Genomic DNA, 9,439 nt, shown 5'->3' with positions numbered 1-9,439 from the left:
CTTGGAACCTGCGCTTGGGGTTGCGTCTGGACAATAAGATTCTTTATGTTAACATCTTATCAAATGTTCCCCATATTATGTTAATATGACTAGCACAGCTTTTAGCCAAGTGATTTAATCACTTAACACCTTAGCTAACATTTACAATCAAGATAAACAATTGTAAAAAGTCTTATTCATTCATGAGGGCATAACCCTTTTGAGTACATTTATTTTGGATAAGTAGGACAATCTGATTGATACATCAGTTTGGGAAAAATAGGATGGTGTTACAATCGGTTACAGGGACGGAATAGTAATATGGAGTGGGGTCATGGATTTTCAGGAAACGGTAAGTCATACGAAGCTTGGGGTATCACTTCCTTTGATACCCGTTCTTCTCATAGCGCCCTAACACTTTGATTTTGTCGGCAGAGATCACCTGGGTCACTTCTTCATAGACATACTTGTTCTGCTTGACTTGCCGACCCTTAACATGCAAAGTTGCGTTTACATGAGCTTCGACAAAGATGAACAGCTTCACGATCTTTAAATCCTCCATCCACTTGATTCTCTTCAAGTTGGTCTGAAGATACACAAGTTGGTGGGCTGCTATGTAGTATATTCCTGAATCTCCCGTCCATCTCCGCTCCGCATACACGGGTGAAGGATTATAGATGTGGTCCAAAATATTCATCATGCCTAGCCTCTAACAATAATTCAAAGCATGCATTGCAATCATGAACGTGACCTGGAACACCAAGAACTTGCTCCATGCTTTGTGACTCTGCAACCCAGCATCCATAAGTGAGTATAGAAATGTTTTCAATAGAAAACACTACTCTATTCTACTCATCTTCCCCTGACTGTCCCCTTATTCCCTTTATTTTCCTCCATTATGTTCCCTTGTAATCTTTGGATCTCGTTGGTTCGCTCTGATACCAACTGTAACATGTCCGCTCGTCCACTTGTGGGACACGTCTTAGCAGCCCATCGGGAAGAGAGTCTACAAAGTGCCGCGTGGGACACGTCTTAGCAGCCCATCGGGAAGAGAGTCTACAAAGTGCTGCCTGGCACTCGCAAGGAATGTCACAGGGTTTGCAATCTAGGTATTCCCAAGTCTGACTCGAGTGGAAGTGTCCAGCCGTTCCCACTTAGGATCGACCTGAAGTCAGGGTTCCTTTCCTATCAACAAGTCTCTAGGGAGTAGCTAGCATCGAGCTCCAGATGAACCACTTGGCGTAGGAGCAACAGAGTCGAAGCGAATTCATGGTGCACTTGGTTCATGGAGAATGGGAAACGAGAGGGATGAGAGGCTCAACCTCTCTACCATAAGGCACAATCCCATTCCTTTCCCCTAAAATAGCATAAATCGAGATTCTAACTCTACTGATGCTAAGTCTTCATAGTCTCGTTATCTCGTCTTTTGAGAAAAGTTCCCAGCTAATCGGGACCACCCTTCCATAGGACAGACCCAAGTCACATCCACCACACTTTCCTCGATTTGCTTAGTTATCTAATTACCTACCACATTATGTTTGACATGCAAAAGCAACTTCCTTAAACACAGGTTCCTTCACGTAACTTAGGCACTGACACAAAAACAAAGTCAAGCAAGTTTCTTTTTCAAATATCTTATCTTTATTTATCATAGTCCCGGAATACATCCAATATCATGCCCGAAGGCTATCCCAGCAATCTACAAGATTGCTGCTCCAAGTTTCGCCCGTAGACTAGTACATGGGCCTCAAGATCCCATCTCGAGTCACATTGGCCTCTTGTGCGGGACCCGGAAGCAAGGAATTTACAGCCAGAGCCACCTGTGGCACCCAAGCGTCCTCCCGCTCCAAGTAGCACCCATGGAGAGACCTCTCGCGGCGGGTTAGGTCCATATACCCGGCACTGCTAACAACCCCCTTGGATAGGGCCAGGTAGACAGTCGAAGGTAACTGTTCCTGCCTCTCCCCCCAGGCTTTTAACCTAAAGCATTAAGTGTTTTTCCTTGGATTAGTTCTTTGAGCAAAGAATTTCAAACAATGTACCTAAGTGTACCTAAGTGTACAATCACGATCATTTCGGAGGCCATCTGTATGACCAACTGCTAAGGTGTGATTCCTTTTTCCCGGATGCTCCCAGCATCCGATCTTGGATCGTTCGCGACTTGGCGAGATCCCAATAATCTCAAACAAGATCATGCAAGAAAATGTTCTTGGCAAGTTAACTTATTTTGACCTACTCTTTCCTTGGGTTTTACCTTATGGTATCTTAACCCTAACTCAAAGTATTAACTAGTCACCCAAGGCAATGGACAAGCCTTATTCGCAACCCAACCAAGGGTCTTTTATTCTTCCAGTTCTTTACTCATCTCCCTCTAACCAAGTTCAGTTAACACACTTGGCAACGCAAGACTTTTCATCTAGGCCTTCAGGATACAGTCTAGATGCATGTGTCCCTTCCATCTCTCTTAGTGCAGTACTATGCAGAATTTTCCAATCAAACTTACCCATCATGCACATGGTGCGTTTAATATATTAGTACATCATTAACAACCTTTAACTCTCTTCATACCTGGCAATGAATACTTATTCCTAATGCAGTAGACCTCATGTGACTTGCATATATGAAAGTCTAGGTTTCTATCCATCGGTGCAATTGCATCCTATGAACAGAAACTAACATTCCATGTGTTTAATTTAATCACGATTGCGAAGCATGAATTCTAGATGACTATTCATGTACTAAACTGGTTTAAAACTATTATTTTATGTGAAATAATGCAAAAACCTTATCATTATATGTGTGTAAAATCTATCATTCTATGCATATAAACTTATGCGAACTCCATGCTCTACCATTTCATGCATGCAACCTATCACTTGGAGTAAACAAAAATCCTAAGGCTCATTCTTGTTCCATGCATGTAACTACCCCTTTTTTTCTTCTTCTTGAAATAATATAGAATATGCTTAACCAAAATTAATTATAAAGCCTAGGATATCAAAAGGACCTAGGTTTGATTCGTGATCGTAGGGGCATTTGTTGCGTTGGTCGCTCCGCTCACCTCTCCCGCATTACCGGTACCATTGCTAGCTCTGGCACTTACACTTCCCGCAACTCTCTTTTTGGGAGCCATTTACTACGTGGAATTCGAATAGTCCTGACCTTAACGGACCTTCAAGATGATAGGCTTGGGAAAGGAAAGGTCGTGAGTAAGGTGACCTTCGCCGATGAGGGGATAGCTTGAAAAGTGGCTTCTCGAACACGGCTCCTCAAACACGGCCCTCGACGCCTTCTCTACTCACCAACTCTCTCTCTCTCTCTCTCTCTCTCTCTCTCTCTCTCTCTCTCTCTCTCTCTCTCTCTCTCTCTCTCTCTCTCTCTCTCTCTCTCTCTCTCTCTCTCTCTCTCTCTCTCTCTCTCTCTCTCTCCTTCTTCTTCTTCTCCTCTTCTCCTTCTCTCTCTCTCCCTCTTCTTCTTCTTTTATTCTCTCCTTCTCCTACTCTCTCTCTCCCTCTTCTTTTTCTTATTCTCTTCTTCTTCTCCTTCTCTCTCTCCCTCTCCTTCTCTTCTTCTCTCTCTCTTTTTCTTCCTCTTCTTCTTCTTTTTCTCTTCTTCTCCTTCCCTCTCTCCCTCTCCTTCTCTTCTTCTCTCTCTCTCTTCTTCCTCCCTCTCTTCTTCCTCTTCTTCTTCTTTTTCTCTTCTTCTCTCTCTCTCTTCTATCCTCTTCTTTTTCTTTTTCTCTTCTTCTCCTCCCCTCTCTCCCTCTCCTTCTCTTCTTCTCTCTCTCTCTTCTTCCTCTTCTTCTCCTTCCATCTCTCCCTCCTTCTTCCTCTTCTTCTTCTTCTTCTCTTCTTCTCCTTCTCTCCCTCCCTCTCCTTCTCTTCTTCTCTCACGACCAGGGGGGGCATTGTTCACGGGGCAGGGGAGGGCGCTGCTGACAATGACAATGGCCACAGGGGGGTGCTGCTGCTGCCGCAAATGGTAGGGACGTGATGATGCACGAGGGAGGGGAGGACCTGCGGTTGAATGCCAGGGAGGAGGGGGGAGTCTCCCTTATATGGTGGAGGGGGGGAAGATGGCCACCACCCCTCCCACCTGGGGGCTGCATGCCCCCCCTAACACACACTTCACTCCCTCTCTCTCTCTCCCCGACGTACTGTCATCGGGGAGAGAGAGAGACAGTTAAAAAAATTGCATTAAAGTTTTTTTTTTTAAATTAGGGGGATATATTACAATGATGGCAAGCTACCTCCTTCCATACCCAAGGTGTTTTAGCAAATGGACTAAGAACTTTTTAATATAAACTAGTAAATCCCTAAGCCACAAGTGTCTCAACACAATCAAATGTAAAAGGATTGAGTTATAGACTTAAATTAGGTGTAGCAACCCACTATTGACTCATTCATAATGTCTCTTCAGGTCAATGACTATGAAAATGTCATAGCTAGTCCTAATCCTCAAATTGCAATCCCAAACCTTACAATTTTTTATCCGATGTATTTCATGGTTAATGGGAAATCCAAATATAGTCAAATAATATACTATAGATTACAAACTAGCTCATCATTGTCCTATAGAACTCCTAGGAGTGCATACAGTTGGGTAAAATCCCTAAAATAATCAAATCAGGCCTTAAACTCACTAAAATTACATAGAGAAACTAAATTTATATGTGCTTTTAACCTCTCTCACAAGATGGGTCCAATAACCCCCAAAGTATGTCTATAGTGCAACTTAAGCTCTATTGAGAACCACTAATGTAAGTTGAAAAACCCATGGATGTGTGATGGTCTAAGCCCTCAAAAACTCAGTGGAGCATGTTTGAGGCCTATTTTGGATACATTGATATTTCAAACCTAACAGCTCACAAAAAGGAGCATTGGTGGATCCAATCAAATTGCTATAGCTATTACATATAGTACTACCTATCCCAATGATTTGATGATTCCAAATTACCACAATTTCATATTTTTTAAGAAAATATTTAGTGTATAATTAGTTTAAAAAATCAACAAAATTCATGAACACATCAGCCCACTCAATCCACTTAAGCTTTCATAACCAATGCATGCTAGTGCTACCTAGTTAATCATGGGTTTTGTTCTTCGTGCATGTGTGCAACATGATCCTTCAAATTCATTAATTTCAGAGAGAAACTAGAAACCTAACAATGAATTTTGTCCCTTTTTAAAAAATTAAGGCTTCACTCCCCACTCCAATTCAACCAATGCATATAACAACTACTGTTTCAAGATATCTAGTGTCATACTCCATCACCTGGTCCACAATATGCCTTGCATATCCCATGAAACATCAAGGATTAATAGTTGGAAAATGGGGTAAAACTAGGAAATTACTAAGTATGCTCTTTGCTTAAGCATAGAGAAATAAACACTACTTGTTAGACTCACTAGAATGTGTGTTTCCAATTATCATTCAACCCGAAACGATCATACTATTCTTTGAATTTTCTATTTTTTCTATAGATTGAAACAAAAATCCTATTCTAAGAAAAAACATTAGTATTTCGAACGTACTTAGAAAAGTCCTTGGATTGGTTACCTTTTAACTCATCATCCTATCCTATGACATGCAAGGTTTTCACATCAAGCTCATCCCAATGAAGAAATCCATCTCGCTAGAGCATGGCATATTCTACTTGCAGTTGATCACAACGATTTCAATGATTTCTTGTATATATATTATATTAACTATTAAAACAAATCTAGATAGAATAGTGCATATTGATTACCCTTAATCACTCAATTGCTTGTGGTCTCTCACCTTGTGAACTTTCTTGTCGTATCTATCCTTCAAGCTCAATGACTCATGAATAGAGTCTATGATGCTACCTAGCTATCAAGACTAAGGAAAACAATACAAAAAGAGAACAAATCAATGATGATCATAGTCCAAGTACGTTGGAGAGCTTCCAGGCTTTGATAATCTCACTGGCAATCTGATACATTGAGCTCCAGTCCACTTGATCCCATGAGCATGCACAAGATTGTTGGCTCCTTGCTTGTTCCTCTGAATTGAGCAAGACCTCTCTCTCTCTCTCTCTCTCTCTCTCTCTCTCTCTCTCTCTCTCTCTCTCTCTCTCTCTCTCTCTCTCTCTCTCTCTCTCTCTCTCTCTCTCTCTCTCTCTCTCTCTCTCTCTCTCTCTCTCTCTCTCTCTCGTAAATCACTAACATGAGTATGCACATATCCTTTGGCAACCAATAGTGCGTTATAGTGCTCAATAGATCTGTCTGCTTATGCTCGATCTTGTAAACCCATTTGCAACCAATAGCTTTCTTGCTTTCAAGTATGGGTATCAACTCCCATGTACCATTCTCCATAACTCCATCCATTTCTTCATCCATAGCATGATCCCAATACTCATTACCCACTATATACTCCAAATAAGTGGGTTCCACATCCTACACAACCTTAGCAATATATGTATAGTGATGAGCTACATATCTATCATATGTCAATCATTGCGTTGGCTTTCTCACTCTACTTGACTTGCATGGACTTGGGTTATTACCAAGTGCTTTAGCATCCTCTTGTGCCTTCCACATACCAATTGTTTTAATAGGTGAAATCCAAAACTCCTCATCCAAGCTTTACTTAGAGCCATCTGAATTAGCATCAACATGGGAGAAACTTGATGATATATATGTCTCAATAAGTGAGTCCCCAACTTTCTCTTTACCTTTTCTTAACATTTGTGATGTACTTCATGGAGTAACCTCTGATCTTAATTTTCCACTCCAAGGTCTATCAATAGAACCATGACTAGGAGACTCTTGTGGTCTACTCAATGTCTCTTTGACTGTTGACTTGTTTTTTGCACATCCACACTCTCATGCTCATCAACTCCAACTACATTCCATACATTACTATACCAGCTACTCATTTCATCAAAAACAACATCCATGCTAACTCTTAGCTCACATATAACAAGGTTATAACATCTATATCCCTGTTGCTCAAGAGAATATCCAATAAATACACTTTTTTTTACTTTGGGTTTCAATTTATTATGCAACTCATCATGAATATGCACATAAGCAATACATCCAAATACTTTTAAATGGGATAGATTTGGCTTTCTACCCATAAACATCTCTTCATGTGTCTTACCATGTACAGCAATAGTGGGTGTCATGTTCATAATATATATAGCAATAGCAACTGCTTCAGCCCAATAGTATAATGAGGCAAGTTTCTTTCTAACAAAAGTGCATGAGTTACCTCTGTAATATGCGTTTTTTTTTTTGCTCAGCAACTCCATTTTCCTGGAGAGTATATCCAATGTATATTGCCTCTATATACCATTTTTCTACAAAAAAATAAAAAACTCATTGTAGAGATATTCTCCCCCTCCATTCAACCTTAGGCATTTAATATGCAACCCTGCCTCCTTCTGTGATGACCAAAGCCTTAAAGATTTTAAAGTAAGTAATACCTCACTTTTCTCACATGTAAAGTAAACCCATACTTTGTGAGTATGATCATCAATGAAGGAAACATAATACCTACAACCACTCAAACTTGCAGTCTTTGTAGGATCCCATATATCACAATGTATCAATTTAAGTGACTCCTTACATGCATGTTGTTCATATGGAAATGCATATCTTGCTTGCTTTCCAAATTGACATGCTTCACATATTTTATGCATCTTATCAATCCTAAACTTGGGGCAATCCATCCACAATTTGTTTTTACTGCATGTCTTTCAACCACTACACATTTACATGACTAATTCTCTTGTGCCAAATTTCAATATTAGCCACAACACCTCAACCTTGTGCAAATATGGCGACATTCATTTGTTTTGACTACATGTCTTTCAACCACTGTACATTCATATGACCAATTCTATCATGCTGAATTTCAATCTTAGCAACAGCACCTCAACCTTGTGCAAGCATGTCAACATCCATTTCAAGTAAGCTTACATCGAGAGTAAATCATCTGCTAGCACATTTCCCTTTTACAATCACCTTGCAAAATCATTTTTGAGATCTTCTACATAACAATCATCTAATGTGAATTGAACATGCAATCCTTGTTCTACCATCTCACCACAGAAACCAAGTTTTTTGTAATATTTGGCACATGCTGGACATAAGTCAAGACATAAGTCAAACAACTACTTAGTTTTGCTATCCTATATACTCAAAGGAATATTTCTAGCATGAGTAATGGGGTGAGCTATATTGTCCCCTATCTCCACATAGCCCAAAGACTATGGACTATGCATCTCTCTAAACCATTCTCCATGAGAAGTCATGTGGTTAGAGGTACCTAAATCTATAACTATACATCATTCTTTGATGAACCATCAATAGTCATAGTATTTATAAAGTGCTACATAACAAACAATTGTTCACTTCATCATTGTTTTTGCTACTATTGGATGCATAGTTTCCTTGCTACTTTTTTCCATTTTTTAATTTCAAACTTTTTTTAAAGTAATTTTTAGAAATGTGGCATTTCTAACCACAATACGAGCACTGACTACTATCATTAGAATTTTGTTGCCTATTAGAATCTACAACTTGCCATCTATGGCTCTCACTTCCTTAGGAATGCCCTCCTCTATTTTGTTGTGCATCATAACCTTGATTATGACCACTAGCTTAGCCTCTACCATGACCTCTACCTCCACTAATAGAGTAAAACACATGTTCAAAACTTGTTTTTTACTTTGGGAAGAAGAGTAATCTAAGCTAAGGTTATTCTCCTCAAGTATCAACATAGAAATCAAGTCTGCAAAATCAAGGATATCATCCCTTGTATTCATATATAACTTGAAGCTCTTGTATTTATCTACAAGTCTATCTAAACATGCATGCACAATATCATCATTATCAACTATCACACTGATAAATCCAAGATCTTCCACAATACTCTTGATCTTCAAGGCATAATCATTAATGAATAAGTCCTCTCGTTTTTCCTAGTTCAGCATTTACTTCAAATAGTCTTGCCAAATTCTTCCATGCAATAGCAAGGGTTTCAAATTCCTATAAATAGCCTTTCATGATATCTGTGACACTAACAAATTCTTGCCAAATTCTTCCATGCAATAGCAAGGGTTTCAAATTCCTATAAATAGCATTTCATGATATCTGTGACACTGACAAATAGCCAATACATGACTTTACTCTATGTCTACTCCCTTTTTTTTAAAGTCTTATAACTATTCTGTAGCAATAGCATTTCATGTAGAAACTTTAGGTGCTACTCCCATGTCTCCTTCAATGTAATTCTAGACACCTTTGCCCTTCAAGAAATCTGTCATCCTAAACTTCTATGCAAGATAATTGTTATTATCAAGCTTCTCGCTAACAATCTGGTTGAAATTGTCACATTTTGACAAAACAAAAAACCTTACAAAATGCCTTATGCTCGAATGGCCTATGTAACTTTGACAATAAGATTTGGGCTTTGTGTAGTTTGC

The sequence above is a fragment of the Lygodium microphyllum genome, chromosome 8, assembly GCF_053477565.2.
Source record: "Lygodium microphyllum isolate KBCC chromosome 8, Lygodium_microphyllum_v1.1.10, whole genome shotgun sequence".
NCBI lineage: Eukaryota > Viridiplantae > Streptophyta > Polypodiopsida > Schizaeales > Lygodiaceae > Lygodium > Lygodium microphyllum.
Note: the sequence above shows the minus strand (reverse complement) of the source record.